This window comes from Carcharhinus amblyrhynchos, chromosome 7, assembly GCF_965287045.1.
Source record: "Carcharhinus amblyrhynchos chromosome 7, sCarAmb.v2.hapA, whole genome shotgun sequence".
Taxonomy (NCBI): Eukaryota; Metazoa; Chordata; class Chondrichthyes; order Carcharhiniformes; family Carcharhinidae; genus Carcharhinus; species Carcharhinus amblyrhynchos.
In genome coordinates, this window is record NC_137330.1 from 54,141,032 (window position 1) to 54,159,235 (window position 18,204).

The 18,204-nt window shown below is 40.7% G+C and overlaps 1 protein-coding gene across 3 annotated transcripts in view; it reads left to right on the top strand.

The window, feature by feature from the left end:
- Positions 1-18,204, top strand: part of msraa (methionine sulfoxide reductase Aa) — a 299,961-nt gene that overhangs the window by 155,311 nt on the left and 126,446 nt on the right. The gene's annotated exons all lie outside the window — the stretch shown is intronic.

Here is an 18,204-nt window from a genome sequence, read left to right on the forward strand (position 1 = left end):
GTAAAATGTCTGACAACACCAGGTTTAAGTCCAACCGATTTATTTGACTGGTGCATCTGCCAGTCAATTGGATTGCAGTGTAGGGCAGATGTCCTATTTAGCCCATCCATAGTGTACTATGGCTGTGAGGAATGCCGTAGTGTACTATGGCTGTGTGGAGCATGTCAGCTCCACGTTGACCCAGCTTCTAGGTTGTCCTCCTCGACCATTGCCACTCTTACTCTTACACCCAGAAATTAGTAAGTGAGTTACCAAGACCTGCTGGAGTTTGAATAACCTGGTCAAGGTGGAAATATCAGTAAACTAAAGCTGACTCAACTGCAGAGTATTATTTAATTTAATCATTTATTTCTCTAGCTTGTAACCAGGGAAGCTTGCAGTATTGTAATGGGCTGAACTTGGTGAATGAATATGTCTTTAAATAGTTGTTAAACTGCCTGTGCGCCATGACTGGCAGCCACCAAAACATAATTACTTCAGATATCTTGATCTCTAATAGAGTGTTCATCACTTATTGCTCCCCCAGTAACAGGAAGTCTTAATTGAGAACTCACATAAAACGGTAGTCAACAACTTAGTTCCTTTTATACACGTTCTTTTTCATTGGTTCCCAAGACAACACATTGCCAGAATGTCGTTAGCTTTTGCACTGACAATAACTTCACTCCCTTCTGGCAGGTGTTGCCTGCTTCTATGTTCTGTTGCACCTAAAGCTGAAAGGAGGATATGCTGTAGTACTAAAATAGACACCGTATAAGTGACAGGAAAGTGCTGGTGGTATTGTCGATTTATATCCATCCTCTAAGATTGTTCAAGATATGTGTCATCAATTATAATTAAAATAAAAAGATGCTTTCCTTCTAAGTAAAATAAGCATCATTGTGCATCTAGATTGCTTTTCCAAAGGTTGTAAAGACTGAGTGGAGGATTTCATTGTAATGTGTGTTATCTTTGTTCAGATTTAGGTGTTTATCCGTAAGACAGTGGGGCAACACTATTGTGCAAGATCCAACATGGTAATCAAAATTAAAATGGAGGATTGGAGGATTGTTTGGGAAAATATATTACATGCCTAAAACCATTTTAATCTGCATTTATGCACAATAAGGTTATCTAATTATGCAGCCAAAAGATGGTGTTTAACACAGCACATTCCAAATTCCGTTTTAATACATGTTCAGCAATGTAGTTCATCTATTTTTTTAATGATGGAACAATCTTGCTGCTGTGATGACACGGGAGGAATAATTTGCAGCTTGATTGCATTTGAAGATGTTAGAATGAAAGTTAAACATAAAAGCTGCATTTTAAAAAATGCAATACAGATAGTTTTTTAAATGTCAGTGACTAAATGTAATAGTCAAAGCTTTCTAAGAACATTGTCATTTATCTTATTAGAAATACTGTAGATCAGGCAGAACCTGATCTAATATTGTAAAACATTGAAGAACGGTAGACCATTTCGTCTATCAACACATTCTTCATATAGTCCATTTACAATTCATGCTTTCACTAATTCTAGCCTATTCTACTAATCTTCAGAGGTTGTGTTTACAGTAATTAAATTAACTCTGAGGATATAGATGTTTTTTAACCAATATTTTGGGACCATTGTACAATTTCTCTGGGAATAAGAAAAAGTATTATGTTTACCTATGACATGAGAAAACAAATGGTTACATTGAGAGTTCAGTAGGACATGAGCTTGTTGCAGCTGATGCTGCAGATAGGTACTCTCCATAGAGTAAGATTTGCAACCTTGCATTCCCAGTTGACAGTTGTATGCATCTGGCACATGGATGAAGTGATAAAATTAAAACAGTATAGCACTGATTGTCCAACATTCTTCACTCGGAGCTCCCTGGAAATGTTGTACGCTGAATGTAATCTTATCCTCCATTCTATCATTTGTATTGCAGGGAAAAATTAAAATATGAAAGAGTGGATTTGTTGTAGATTGGTGGACCTGAAAAGGGATGAGAACATTGAAGGAAAAGGTGCTTTCCCTGTTAAATTTAACACTAAGAAAGTTATCAGAAATCAAAAGCCCTAATCTTAATTGAGCTGCCTGGTGAGAACAAGGCACCCCATTTAGCCTCATTCAATTTTCCGCTCTATTTAAGTCAATGATGTTATATGTTGGGCATTCAAATGTAACAAAACCATTTTTGCTAGGTGAGGCTTTTGATTTGGGCTTTTGACTTTGAAATCTTTTTTGGGCATTTTCATTGACTAGTCACCTTTTAGCATTATGTATGCAGTTGGACAGAGGTAAGTGGTGAATGAAAATGTCAATGGAGCCAATCTTTAGCAATGTTGTCTCACAGCGCCAGGAACCTGAGTTCAATTCTCACCTTGGGTGACTGTCTGTGTGGAGTTTGCACATTCCTCCCCCTGTCTATGTAGGTTTCCTCTGGGTGCTCCGATTTCTACCCACAGTCCAAAACTGTGCATGTTAGGTGGATTTGCCATGCTAAATTGCCCCTTAGTAGCTCAAGATGTGTAGATTGGGGGATTAGTTGGGCAGTTATGTAGGGTTATAGGAATAGGGCCTGGGTTGGATGCTGTATTGGAGAGTCAGTTCGATAGGGCCGAATGTACTCCTGCACTGTAAGGGATTCTATTCTATGAAGATAAGATTCCTCCTCTACAACTGCAACATGCAATGATTACTTCATTCCAGGGATTTTGCCTCCACTATTTAGTCCTGCAAATATGGCTGTTGTATTTTCTATATATCAAGAAAACCAATAGCCACTGTAAAAATACATTGTCATTGGTTCTGTTCACTGTATAACCAAGACAAGTTTTTAATTTAATTTGACCTTGGTAATAGTGCTTTCTTTAATTTAGTCTTGTTACATAAGGAGTTAAAAGCAGCTGCATTCAGATTCCTGTTCCCAACATAATGTTGTGAGGAAAATTATTTGATTTCTGAATAGATAGCTGGAGCTATAGAACCCAAATACAAACAGTCCTGGTTCAGGGATAGCACAAGGAGGGAAGAAAAGATTAAAAGAATCAAAGTCGAATTACAGTTCTGTTTATTCAATCTACTGGTAGCTTGGAACCAAAACTGTGGCCTAATAAGTCAAGGAAAATCTTTTCAGGGCACCTGATATAACCTGTAGCAGAAATGCAATCAAAAAAAAATTCTTTGTTCAACCATGGCAGCCTCTGGACCCTTTACTACTTCCATGAATGGAGGCCCAAGCATTCTCCATCAATCATCACCTATCTGGCTGAACATGTTATTTCACTGAGCTGCTTCTTTGACTGATCTTTGTTCCCTTATATAAATGTTGTTGCTTGGAGCCCTTTCCTGTAAGTTTGCTCTTTCACTCTCTCAGTTGTTCTGTCCCCAGTACATCGGCTCTGATGATGTCACCTTCCACATTAGTGTTTCTGATGTGCCTTTTTTTCCTTCCAGCATAGTTGACAGGGCCCTTGACCCTGTTCATGCCATTTTCTTCATTTCTCCTGTCACCCCTTCCCCTCTCTCCCAGAAACATCATAAAGTTCCCCTTGTTTTCACTTTCCACCCGTAGCAGTTTCCACGTTCAACAGTTAATCCACTATTTCTGCCACCTTCAGTGTAACGCTGCCATGATAGTCATCTTCCCCTCCCCTTCTCATTCAAAACTTGGGGGATGCAGTGGCACCGTGGTGTTGTTGCTTGACTAATAATCCAGAGACCCTGGGTAATGCTGTTGAGACCGGGGTTCAAATCCCAACACAAAAACTCAGTAAAATATCTGGTCTTGAAACCACTGTCGATTGTTGTAAAAATGCATCCTGGTTCACTAATGTCCCTCAGGGAAGAAAATCTGCTCAACAGGTAAGGACAGCAGATTTCCTTCCCTTAAAGACTTCTAGCCTACATGTGACTCCAGACCCACAACAATGTGGTTGTTTCTTAAATGCCCTCTGAAATGGTCTAGCAAGTCACTGCTACAAATAGAAAAAAAAATGAATGAAACCAGACAGACCACCCTGGGCATGGGGGGATAAAAACAATGGCACATCCAGTCCTGTCAACCAGCAGAGTCCTCCTTGCTAATATCTGGGGACCTGTGTCAACTTGAGAGGGCTGTCTCACGGATAAGTTAACCAACAGCCTGATGTAGTCATACTCACAGAATCATACCTAACAGATAATTTCCCAGATACCAATTACACCATTGCTGGGTATGCCCTGTGCCATCTGCAGGACAGATCCAGCAGAGGTTGTGGCACAGTGATATATATATTCAGAAGGGATTGACTTGGGAGTCCTGAACTTTGATTCTGGACCCCTTGAATTCTCATGACACTAGCTTAAACATGGGCAAGGAAACCTCCAGCTGATTGCCATCTACTGTTCCCCCCCTCAGCTGATGAATCTGTATTTCCTCATGTTGAGCACTACTGGAGGAAGCAGTGAGGCTACAAGGGATTAGAATGGGTAGGGGGCTTCAGGTCCATCAATGAAAGTAGTTTGATAGTACCACCTAAAGGACGTAGCTGCTAGACTCTCCATTCACCTGACGAAGGGGCTAACCCGAAAGCTTGTGAGTTTACTATCAAATAAATCATAAGAACATAAGAAATAGGAGCAGGAGTAGGCCATCTAGCCCTTCGAGCCTGCCCCGCCATTCAACAAGATCATGGCTGATCTGTCGTGGCTCAGTTCCACATTCCCGCCCTCTCCCCATAACCCTTAATCCCCTCTCTTATCAAAAACCCATCAACCCGCGTCTTAAAAATATTTAGCGAGGCAGCCTCCACCACTTCAACGGGCAGAGAATTCCAGAGATTCACCACCCTTTGAGTGAAGAAGTTCTTCCTCAACTCAAACCTGGTGTTGTCAGACTTTTGACTGGGACTGTGCCAGGCACTGAAGGAGTCAACAAGAGGGAAAAACATACTTGACTTCATCCTCACCAATCTGTCTGGTGCAGATGCATATGTCCGTGACAGTATTATTAAGTGTGACCACTGTAAGTCTTTGTAAAGATGAAATCCCATCTTCACATTGATGATTCTCTCCATTGTGTTGTGTGGTGCTATCACCATGCTAAATAGAATAAACTTCGAACAGATCTAGAAACTGAAGACTGGTTGTGAGCCATCAACAACCTCAGAATTGTACTGAAACACAATCTGTAACCTCATGGCGTGGCATATCCCCTCTCTAATGTTACCATGAGGCCAGCAGATCAACCCTGGTTCAGTGAAGAATGTAGGAAGGCATGCCAGGAGCAACAACAGCATACCAAAAATTGAGGTGTCAGCCTGGTAAAGCTACAACAGAGGACCACTTTTGTGCTAAGCAGAACAAGTAGAAAGTGATAGACAACTAAGTGATCCCACAACCTACAGATCAGACCTAAGCTCTGCAGTCCTGCCACATCCTGTTATGAATGGTGGTGGGCAATTTAAACAGCTCATTTGCTCCACAAATATCTTTATCCTCAATGATGGCGGAATTCAACACATCAGTGCAAATGATAAGGCTGAAGCATTTGCAGCAATCTTTAGCCGGGTATGCCAAGGAGATGATCCAATTTGGCCTCTTCCATATATATCAGGGAAAGCAAGGGGCCCAGTACAAACCCCTCGGGAACTTCACTATAAACCTTCATCTAACCCGATAAATATCCATTGACCATTACCCACTGCTTCCTATTATTCAGTCAATTTTGTATCCATATTGCTCCTTTCATTCCATGAGCTATCAGTTTTCTTACAAGTCTGTTGTGTGGCACTGTATCAAATACCTTTGTAATGCCTATGCACACTGCAGCATAAGCATTACTCTGATTGACCCTTTCTGTTTTCGTCTCAAAAAAATCCAGCAATTTCCCCTTTAGAAATCAATGCTGGCTCTTCCTAATCAAGCTATATTTTTCCATGTGACTATTAATTTTACCCTGAATAATTGTTTCTCGATGCTTCCCCATCACTGCAATTAAAGTGACTGGTCTGTAATTGCTGGGCTTACCTTTACAGCATGTTTTAAACAAGGGTGTAACATTTAAAATTCTTCAGTACTCTGACACCTCCCCTGAGTCTAAGGAAAACTGAAAGGTTGCAGTCAGTGTCCCTGCAATTTCTACTCTCACTTCCTTCAGTATCATTGGATGAATCTCACTTGGTTCCAGTGCCTTTGTCAGCTTTTAAGTACTGACAGTCTATCCAATACATAATCCTTATCCATTTTGAATATTTTTTGTGACAGAGTTTCCTCCTCCTCTGTCACTTGCCTCAGAAATGACCTACCTTGCAGGTTACTAGTGATTACTAAAGGGAGCTGTGGATGGCTTTATGGCTGATCTTCATGCACCTCCTGGTGGTCAACTTGGTCTTAATCTGAGGTCCAAAGTGTAACTGTATAAGTAGCTTCCATGCTGCTTCACACTTTGAAGGTTTGGTCTAAGCTCCTGAATCTCCAAATTGTAGATAACGCATTCAAAATATACTAAGTACAAGTGCGATGGCAGGGATGGAGAAAGCAGCTCAGTACTCATTCACGCATATCCCTGTTATGATATCAAAATCCTCGACTGCAATTTGTGTTTCACTGGTGAATTCAGAAAGTCTGAGAAACCAGGATGGTAAGGAAGATGGGAGCTTATTGGTACACAGCCTATTGTGCTTGAGCGATATGTGAAAGTTAGAGGTTTGGAGTCCATCTTCTTGATGCCCTCATTCTCCTATATTAAAATTCCCCTTATGAATCTGTATTTTCCAGAACGGTTACTTTAATCTCTGGGAAGTTCATTCTACCTAACATTTTAAGTTAGTAATGCAAGTGGGCAAAGCAAGAGGAAAGATCAGGTCAGTTTGTAGAATGGGTGAACTACATCAAAAATTGGATGGAGGGAGGAATGTCAGTGGCACACAGAATTGCATTGTACAGAGAGACCTTCCCAGGGCCCCTCGTAGCTAACTGTGGGTGACAGAGGCAATGTGCTATCAGTTTCTAACTGTATCTTACTAGCTCTGTGTATTAACTTGTTGGTATTTTCCGTAAACATGATGGTCTGCTAATACGGCAATTGTCACTTTCTAGGCCCAGAATATATAGTAGGCATCCCATGCAATCTCCAGTACAACATATTACAGTTAAGTGGTAATTATAAGTCAGTCATGGCATGCAAAAAAAAGTGCTGGTTTCAATCATGAATTCAGAGTAATATACAGCACATAAGGAGGCCATTTGGCCCATGGTGAGTGCCCAGCTCTTTGGAAGAGTTATCCAATTAGTGCCACTCCCCTGCTCTTTCCTCAAAGGCTTCTGTTTCCGTCAGTCTTGCAAGGAGAGCATCTTTTGCATTTGAGAACCAGAAACTTTATTTTTATGGGTTGATAGAAGTGTTGGGAGAAACTGCTGTAAGACATTATCTTTTAGTTTAGTTTATTTTGTTAGTGTCACAAGTAGCTTACATTAACACTGCAAAGAAGTTACTGTGAAAATCCCCTAACTGCCACACTCTGGAGCCTATTTGGGTACACTGAGGGAGAATTTAGCATGTCTAATCCACCTAACCAGCATGTCTTTCGGACTGTGGGAGGAAACTGGAGCACCTGGAGGAAACCCATGCAGACACGGGAAGAATATAGAAACTCCGCACAGACAGTGACCCAAACTAAGAAACGAACATGGGTCCCTGTGAGGCAGCAGTGCTAACCACTATGCCACTGTGCTGCTCCACATGAAGATGGAGAGCTTCAAGAATACTTCTGCATTTGCTGATGGCTCGGGGATGGAATTGAGCAGACAACTTTCCAGTCAACAACTTTCAATTCTAAATGACGATAGCCAAAATTCCTCAAAACAATTGATTTGGAAATTAAATGTTGACCATAGGGAATGCATGCCCACATTCACCTACACACACACACACACACACACACACACACACACACACACACACACACACACACACACAAATACTTGGTTTAATTTGTTTGAAGCTAATTTTGCTGGACTGGTTCCATAATTTCTACACTGTTTATAGCTGAATTTCCATAACATTTACACATTTTTCAATGATCTACAATTTCATCACCTAAATGTATTTATTCAATTATATTAATTACTAAACTACTTTTTCTGTTGCAACATAACTACCTCAGTGAATCATTTCCAGTGGAACTCTCTAACAAGAGGTGTGTAATCACAAAATGACTCACACTCTACTTGACTCAAAGTACTCCATATTCTCCCTAACATCAGGCGGACTAAAACTATTAATGTCAGCAATTAAAATCTACATCCCTGATCCAAGTGTGACCTGCGGCCTTGTGTCCTTCACTGGGGCGCTCAGCTGTCAGTTATGGAGAAAATTAAACCCTTTACATGGATTAATCTGATTAAGTAGAGCTTTAATACATTGTGTTTCTTTCAGATATTAATTGTTGTTTCAGCAGGGCTGTCTGTGCATATAAGCAAAATGTAGCAAAATGCTTAATTGAGCGCTGCTTGTGAGGAGACATGACACGTGGCCATTTCACCGAAAGTGCTTTATCAATAGGGGTACTGTACTACCACATTCAGCTGTGAAAAGAAATTAAGTGCTAAAAAATCACTGAGAGATCCGCCCTTTAGAAAATCCTAAAGGCAATTCCTAAATGTTTCTCTGTTGCTGCAGCCTTGTAATTTTATGATAATTTTGTCTCTGTACTTTTGTAGGAAAAGTGGTGGACTGTGTCACAATTTCTGTCCTATTTTTCTATTTTAAATGGAAATGCTGCTGCCCTGGAAAAAGGAACCAATCAAGTAATAAAATCATGTGTCTGGAGAGGGAGAGGCTGATGTACGGGCCTTTGATTGGACCACCCCTAAATCTGGATCACACTGTGAGGATAAGTCACGTTTTAAAAATAGCTGATGTTAATTCCTCTTAAATGTGAGGAGAATCTGAGCTGATTGTTCTTGCATTTCCTTTTCTCAAGGACACTGAGTGTCTGCTTATTTCCCTATTAGACTTCAAGCGTAATTTTCGAGGATCTGAGCTTGTAACTGTGGTCTCATTACAAGTGAGTTGCTTGTTTTGAATCTGCACAGTCATGTGCCAGATAGGACATTAGGGAGTGTTGAGGATCCTTAACGTAGATACAGTTAGGACTAGTTTCATGTTGAATGCCTGCCCATTTCTTTCGACTAAATTGTGTTGAAATAGCCTTAATGACATCATCAGAAAGTGGTTTGGAAAAGACTCTGAGCTAGAAAGTGTGAGGGAAACTGAATTAATAATATCAATACATAGTGCTTCGGATATTGCATCAATTCGTTGCGCAGGTTGACTTAGTCTCTCAAAAGTGTTGGCCTCAGAGATTCCCTCAATCCAATTTATGATGATGTCATCGGCACACATCCCGTCAACAAACATATCCAGCAATGAATAAGATTCACTTTTAATGAGCCAACCTTTTCTGTATTGAATTTAAAACAATATCTTCCTGGTAAAAGTTTCTCTTCAAGTATTGATTATTTTGTAGCTCTATTCTCTCTTCCTCATTGATTCCAACCTTTTTTCCTCTCACTTACAGCTGGCTTCCCTATTTCTTTTCCTTGCTGATTACAGCTCTTCACCCAGTTTCTCTGCTTGGTTCATGATATGCCTCCCATGTTCACGGCTGCTATATGTTTTTGTTCTTCCCCCAGCTGTGCTGAACTGATCCTAACCATTCCTTTCCACTCTAAAACCTTTACGCATTTCTAACATTGATCCTATTCATCCACAGATTTTTTTGTTTTTGCGGAATCTCCTTATTTTCTGCCTCACCTTCTGTTTGTCTGCCAGCCTTGTCTCTCTCCCTTTTCACAAGACTTTGCAGTCCCTGCCCCTTCACATGGCCCGCACTTTCCTCGACTAAAAGACCCACCACAATCCTAATAAGCTACATGGCAGCAACTTGAATCTGGGAATGGCATTTTTTTTTATTATTTGTTTGTGGGATGTGGGCATTGCTGGCTAGGCCAGCATTCATTGCTCATCCCTAATTGCACTTAAACTGAATGGTTTGCTAGGGCTTTTTCTGTTGGCAGTTAAGAGTCAACCACATGAAAGGTGGCGAACCCCATCAGCATCCGCTTTGTCATCCCCCCCGCTGTATCGTCCTCCCAAATAAGGAACTCTAAAGTTGTCAATCCCCTAAATCTCTATCTAGATCTAATCCCGCAACAAAACATGGTGGCACTGAGTAAAAGACCCAGCAGATGTTTAAAAGCAGATACTTAGCTGGCAAGAAAAGAGATCCTTGAAGGAAGGACAAAAGAAAAAAATATTCAACGAGACATCACAGAACATCACAGGAACAACAGATGCAAGCAAAGACACAGACTTGTGGGCCAAACCATAGCGAGCACAGGCATGAACTAGCAAGCAGCAGCACAGAAGCTGAAGCAATTCCAGGGCTTAGCAGAATACGCAATCTGCACTAATTGTGGATGAAGTTGCTGATGAGAACTGCAGCATTTAAAAATGAATTTCCAAAATTGTTTACAGGCCTGAGACTGAGTATCATAGTCATCCTAGGAACTGATGCTAAACCAACTTGCCTTTTCACACCATGGAAAGACCCTCATCCGGGACCTAGGTTTGATTCCTGGCTTGGGTCACTGTCTTGAGCAAAGTCTGCACATTCTCTCTGTCCGCATGTGTTTCCTCTGGGTGCTCCGGTTTCCTCCCACAGTCCAAAAGATGTGCTGGTTAGGTGGATTGGCCATGCCAAATTCTCCCTCAGTGTACCCGAACAGATGCTGGAGTGTGGCAACTAGGGGATTTTCACAATAACTCCATTAATCTAAGCCTGCTTGTGACACTAATATTAAAACAAATAAATAAGCATTCTCTCCAGACACATGATTTTATTACTTGATTGGTTCCTTTTTCCAGGGCAGCAGCATTTCCATTTAAAATAGAAAAATAGAACAGAAATTGTGACACATGAGAGATGAGGTGATTGCAGAGTCAGGACAGTTCTGGGAATCTTAAAGGATGCAAGCCTTACGCTGAGTTGTCAAGTCTATGACCAGGTTTCTAGCTCACATTGTGCAACTCACTGGAATCCCAGTTGAAAAATGAAAGTAATTGAAGAACTTTTGCAACCCAGGAACATAACCAAGCTTCAGAGATTCCTTGGGATGGTCACCCAATTAGTTAAGTTCCTTCCAAATTTAGCAGAGGTCAATAAATTCTTGAAACAGCTGTTGAGATCCAGCTTGGAGTGGTGCTGGAGTGTGGACCAACAAAATGCTTTCGAAAGGATTTAACAGCTTTCATTCTCTTTTGAAATCTTCACACATTACAACCCAAAATTACCAACCACAGTAGTAACAGATACATCATATATAGGTTTGGGGACGGTTTTATTTCACGTGCAAAGAGCCATTGAGAATAGACCAGTCAACTTTAAGTCACTAACAAAAATGGAGCAACCAATGTGCCATGATAGAAAAAGAAGCATTGGCAGAAATGTGGGCATGCAAAAAATATTTGGATTGTATTTCAAAATCAAAACAGATCAAAAACCACTAATTGCCCTTCTGAACATTGTGAAGGTTTTGATCAGAATCCAGTGGTTCAGACCTAAGATTGATAAGATATGACTCCATTACAGCGTATATGAAAGGGACATAACAAACAATGGCAGAAACACTGTCACAATTGCGATCAGAAGGAACTAGACAAGTGGATTTATACTTCATCGAGAAGTTTGAAGAATATGCATTCTTAGTTGTTCAGCATTTTCTAACTACTACAAAAAAACTGCAAGAAATAAAACAAACCCAGTGCCAAGCTGAAGATATCTCCAAATCTGAGAAAATTGTCTGGAAAAGATGCCAGACTATATCCCCATAATCTAGTATTATGGCAGTGCAGACCCTCACTGTCAATGGTGACCTACCAGTCTTCAGTGAAGGAATGGTCATACCAAGAGCACTTCAGCTTGATAATCTCCAAAGACTGCACTAAGATCATTTAGGAATAGTAAGATGTTGTGTGAGAACCCAGCAATCAGTCTGATGGCCAGACACTAACTTATTTCTAACTCTCTTACTTGAGCCATAAACAGCCAAGAACAAAAAGAACCACTATTAACTTTTCCTTCAAGGCCACGGTCGTGCCTGGCAATTGACCTATTTGAATTTTTGCCATTGGTTACCACTCATGGCAGATTGAAGTAAACATTTATCACATCAGAAGTAGTCATCTAATCTCTCGAGAGCTCATGCAACGCACTCCATCCAAGAGATCATAGTTTCTGAAAATAGGTTGTAACTTGCTCATGAGGCATTCCACAATTTTGCAAATGAATATGGCTTCATTCATGTAACCAGTTCACCTCACTTTCCTCCAGGAAGTGGAGAAGCTGAGTGAGGGGTACAAACTGTCAAAGATTTATTGAAGGAAAATAAGACCTTAACCTGGTTTTTCCAAGTTACCGAATTGCAGAATTGATTTTCGCCATCACAGCTACTAATAGGTAGGAGAAGGAGAACACAGCTTCCATCTCTAGCATAAAAACTCAAAGAATGACCATGAGAAGGTAAAGCAGTGTGAGGAAGAAGAGAGAAGCAACCATCCCCAGGGAGAGAGTATGCGTCCAAGACCAAAAATGGAAGGCATAATCATTAAAAAATCTTGACAGTCAAGATTGTACAGGGTTGAGATAGATCAGGGTGATACTGCAGTGTCTTAATATCCTTGGAGAGAAAGCCAATAGCAACGTGGACTTATTCCTGAGATCCACATGACAAAGAAGAAAGATTTACTAGAGGCTTTAGAGCCCCCCAGAAAAATAAAACTCACACCAACAGGAAGAAGACTGCTGGAGATTCACAATCTCAAAAGGGAATCAGAACGTGATCAGGAAGATTGGTTAACGCAGCTCAGGGACTAACCCTGTGAACTCAGACTTTGCAGGGAGATGTAAGAATATGTAAATACAATAGGGATAAAAAATTTGGGGAGGGGGGAGCAGGGGAGACGTAGAATAAAGAATTAACTTCAGAAGCATGCATGATGCTAAAATGACATCAGATCATTTTGGTTGAGACGTAAGTGAGATTTAAAAGCAAGAGAAGTTTCACCCTCGTGCAGAGGTCCAGATGTGTAAATACTCACTGGAAATAAAAAGTATATAATTTTGAGAAACTGCAGATTTGAGCAGCATACTTTGGGAGAATAGACAACCCCCAAATCCCCCATCTAGATCTGGGCCACACAACAGAAGTTTTTTCTGTAGTGTAGTATATGTGTTGATATAAAATCATAAATAAGGGATATAAAATGAAACGAGACAGTGATATTTGCATTGCAAGATCATGTGTCATTTATAATTCTTTTCCCGTATACTCTTAAGTGAGTCATGTATTAGTATATGATTTGCATTGTCCTTGTTTTAAAGTCTGTCACTGTGATTCCATTCTATTTCTGGACAAATCTTGTGTGGGAGGAGTGCAGCAGAATATGATTAATATCTGTACAAGTAACCTGGACATCTTAAGTCCCATGAGACAAGTTACCTGGTCAGTTGCCACAAGTGGATATATAAATCATCTTTTCCTGCTGTTGTGTCGTATTCTATTCAGTGTACCTTTTTTTAAGTTGTTTCTTAAAAGAAAATGTGTATATACTTACAAATCCAATGCTCAATCCCTGGAATGGGAAAACTGCAGAACCTGCAATTGGAGTGATGTTATGAAGAAGGTTTGCAGCATGTCCAAGAGTGGCCATATGAATAAATTGTTTTTACTTGACTGGATTTGATGCTTTCAGATAGCTGGTTGAAAGCACTTGGGACTAGGAAGTTTGTAACATGTGCTGGCTAGTGACGACATAAACAGGCAAATGGATTGCAGGGAGTTCAGTTATTTAATAGAAAAACTCATTGAAGAAGAAACTCCACACAAAATGTCTATTCACTTGTGACTAACACTTTGAAAGCATAAAATGCAGGAACTGCGGAAAACTGAAAGATGTCAGTAAGTTTGCATATATCTCCCTTTCTCTTCTTTTAGGATTAAATGATAATTCACTAGAAATGGACATTTCTTCCAGATATTACTGTTGAATTCAAGTACTGGAATGGTAACCATGGTGATGAGTAATTTGATTAATTACTCAAAAGGGAAAGGGAAATCACTCTGGTGTCAGTAAATGGTCTGTCTGCTGTCCAGATAGAGAATTGTGTTCAGCTTGGAAATTGAGGCTTTTACTACATTTCTTCCATTTCCAAAACTCCCTTTCATGTTAAAATGGTGGAAAAATTCTTCCATATGTGGTGAGGAAGCTACCAATTCGATCAAACTTTTCGGGAGGGCATCATGTTTATTTTAATCAGGGCATGGTCGTCTGCTACGACAACAACAGCATATCTGCGCTGCATTTCAAGCCAGTGAAACACAATATAGAAATGCCGCATTGAGTCTTGGCTTTTAAGAACATAAGAACATAAGAAATAGGAGCAGGAGTAGGCCATCTAGCCCTTCGAGCCTGCCCCGCCATTCAATAAGATCATGGCTGATCTGTCGTGGCTCAGTTCCACTTTCCCGCCCTCTCCCCATAACCCTTAATCCCCTCTCTTATCAAGAACCCATCAACCCGCTTCTTAAAAATATTTAGCGAGGCAGCCTCCACCACTTCAACGGGCAGAGAATTCCAGAGATTCACCACCCTTTGAGTGAAGAAGTTCCTCCTCAACTCCGTTCTAAACCGCCTCCCCTTTATCTTGAGGCTGTGCCCCCTAGTCCTACTGTCTTTTTTGAGCGGGAAGAGTCTCTCCACCTCTACCCTATCCATCCCATTCATCATCTTATACGTCTCAATGAGATCTCCCCTCATTCTTCTAAACTCTAACGAGTACAAGCCTAGTTTATTCAGCCTCTCCTCATAGCTCAATCCCCTCAACTCCGGTATCAGCCTAGTAAACCTCCTCTGCACTCCCTCCAGGGCCAAAATATCCTTGCGCAGGTGCGGCGCCCAAAACTGCACACAGTACTCCAGCTGCGGCCTCACCAATGCCCTATACAGCTGCAGCAAGACCTCCCTACTTTTATATTCAATCCCCCTCGCTATGAAGGCCAGCATCCCATTCACCTTCCTGACCACCTGCTGCACCTGCAAGCTGGGTTTTTGCGATTCATGCACAAGGACCCCGAGGTCCCTTTGCTGCCTGCTCGAGTAGATGTCAGTAGAGGCAGAGAATTTCATATTTGCCAGTTTCTCAAAACCACTACTTCCAGGTACATTCATCTTGAAAAATGATAAAAGACTAATCTGATAGGGGGATGCAATTTACAAATGCCCCAGCGCAAACAATGATAAATCCTATTCTGGTCAAGAGATGGATGCCAAATTTGTTCTTACCTGTTGTCTTTCAGGCGGCCCTCATGACTTTGCCATTTGTGTAAGCTGATGGTAGAGTAAGAACAACTTGGAGATGATGGACGTGCTAAGCTAATTGTAAACGGTCAATGAAATAATAGGATATCAGTTTCCTTGAATTCAAAGCCAAGCCCCAAATATGCAGGGCAGCAGTAATCGGTGACAACGACCAAGAAAAGCTAAATGGTCAAACTCCAAATAGCGTAGAAGGGCAGAGAGATTCAAGAGTTCAGATACATAAATCTTTGAAAGTCTGAGGGAAACTATCCTTTTTAAAAGAAATGCATATGGACCCCAGGGTTTAATAATCAGAGGCATGAATTCAAATCAAAGAGTTAATGCTGAACCTGTACACATTATTAGCACCTTTAAAATTTTGTGTGCGGTTTTAGATGCCCGACTTGAGAAACGATGTCAAGGCCATAGAGAGGGCAGAGACAAGATGGTATAATGTTGAGGGACTTTAGTTTTGAGGAAACATGAGAAAAATTGGGGATCTTTTGACTGGAACTAAGATGGTTAAAAAGACTTGAGGTTCTCAGAGCTCATTAGGGGCATGATTAGATCAATAGATTAAACATGTTGGTTCTTGTTGGTAAGTCAGTACCTACAAGGCATAAATTTAGAATGATCACTAAAAGGATGAAGGGTGACTCTATGATTGCTAGGGTATGGAATGTCTGAAGAGAAACAGTAATGCCAGCAAAATTCTTAACAGTTTTTCAAAAAAATGTTTAAATATTTGAAGAAGAGTCTTTTTAAAGTGTGTGGAGCAAGACCAGGGGAATGCTGTAAAGGCAATTGACCTTTCAGAGAGCTCGTGGGCAGGATTGTCTGTTCCTCTGCTGTGAAATGTTATAATTGTTTATGATTTGAAGGTGTTTGGGAGACACTATGGTATAATTTGTGGAGAGAGGAGAATAATGTTTACACCCTAATGTCCTGAGACCTATCTAGCTAATCCACAGTAAACAAAGCACAAATACTACAGGGTAAAAAAGACAAAAACATAGTTTGCAGTAATAAACACGGAGGCAGCTATGCACCTGTAGGTGGAAAAGGTTTGTAACAATACAACAAACGGCAAATGCACTCTAAGAACAAATACTGGAGGATTAGTATAAATGTATAAATAATCATGATTTTATGGAGTGGTGGTGGCTGGAAAATTGAGAGCAATCCTGCCCCAGCCAGTTCTGACAGGATTTCACATGCATCAGGCAAAATGGCGCCGAGCGAGGTGATTTTTGCAAGCTGTGCCCAGCATACCTTCTAATTCTATTTTTTAGTCTCATTTTATGCTTCTAAAATTTCATTTTAACTCTTTTAAACTACTGTAACACTACATTCTGCACTCTCGTTTCCTTCTCTATGAATGGTATGCTTTGCTTGTAAAGCGTGCAAGAAACAATACTTTTCATTGTATGTAAATACATGTGACAATAAATCAAATCAATTAAATTCTTGGGGTAAGGATTTCTGTCTTTTAAGAAAAGAGATCCCACTTCCAAGAGCTTCTGGTGAACTGGAGAGCTAGCAACTGCTCAGTGCTAACAGCGCTATTGGGAGCAGTGGCCACTGTTGGAACCTGGCTCAGAGCAGCATCATAGATACCTTTCTGGAAACCACTTAAACGGCATTTGGATCACCAGGGCTGGTCAGGCAGGTCCCAGCTGAGGTTGGGGAGAAGGAGGACAGTTGGGGGAGTAGGTGGGTGGGAGAAGAAGGTAAAGGTGGGGTATGTGGTTGGTAAGAAAAGGGTGTTTGCATAGGGATGGTTCTTGCTGCCAGGAGCCCTTCTTGGGCCCAAGCAGTCTGCAAGAAGGTTGTTGTTGATGAAATGTTAACTGAAATTGTGATTTTATTTGACTGGGATTGTAGTTGCATTGCTATAACTTGGCATGCGCTCTCAAGATGTGGAGTTGCCAGCGTTGGACTGGGGTAAACACAGTAAGGAGTTTCACAACACCAGGTTAAAGTCCAACAGGTTTATTTGGTAGTAAACACCACTAGCTTTCAGAACGCTGTTCCTTTGTCAAATGAGTGGAGGTTACCAAATAAACCTGTGGGACTTTAACCTGGTGTTGTGAGACTTCTTACTGTATGCACTCTCAAGTACGGGAGATGTCCTATTGTCTCTGACTGACTGGCAGTTACTTATCATCTGAAATGGCTGATCAACACCCTATTGTAGTTACTACTTTATTAATGTAACAATAACAACCACTAGAATTCTATCAAATGGGGGATGATACTACAGAAAGCTATCTTTCCAGGTGGAAGGATGTGTAATCCAATAATAATTCCTTAGAAGGTAAATGTGGGGGTTAGAGATCATTGTGAATTATTTTGTGCAGATCTGGAAACTTTTTTCATTCAATCAAACAATATTACAGTTAAAGTTACAGCTGCCTCACATTTTCCTTGCCACAGGATGTTTGCAAACCCCCAGGAGGAGTTTACATTTGCATTGCATAGAGCACAGTGTTACAGCATTAACAGGAGGTGATTAATGTTTTTCCAGTAACTTCTTCATGCTTCATTCAGTTTCTCACAATAAGTGGTATAAGATTTTTATACTTGCAGAATTACTTTGTGTGCTTTGTCATGTGTCATGGGACCAGTTGGCTACAACCAGCTTGAACCAAACCTTTAGTCTAAATGAACAGGAGAATATTCCACTTTCTCTATATGCAAGGTTGTGTACTTTGCACAGAACAACAGTTTGTTGCTTGCTGCAAAATACCTTAGGTCAATATGCAATTAATTCATTCTTCAAAATCTCTATGTGCCCAGCCTGTTCAGAAAAGACAATCTTTTACCC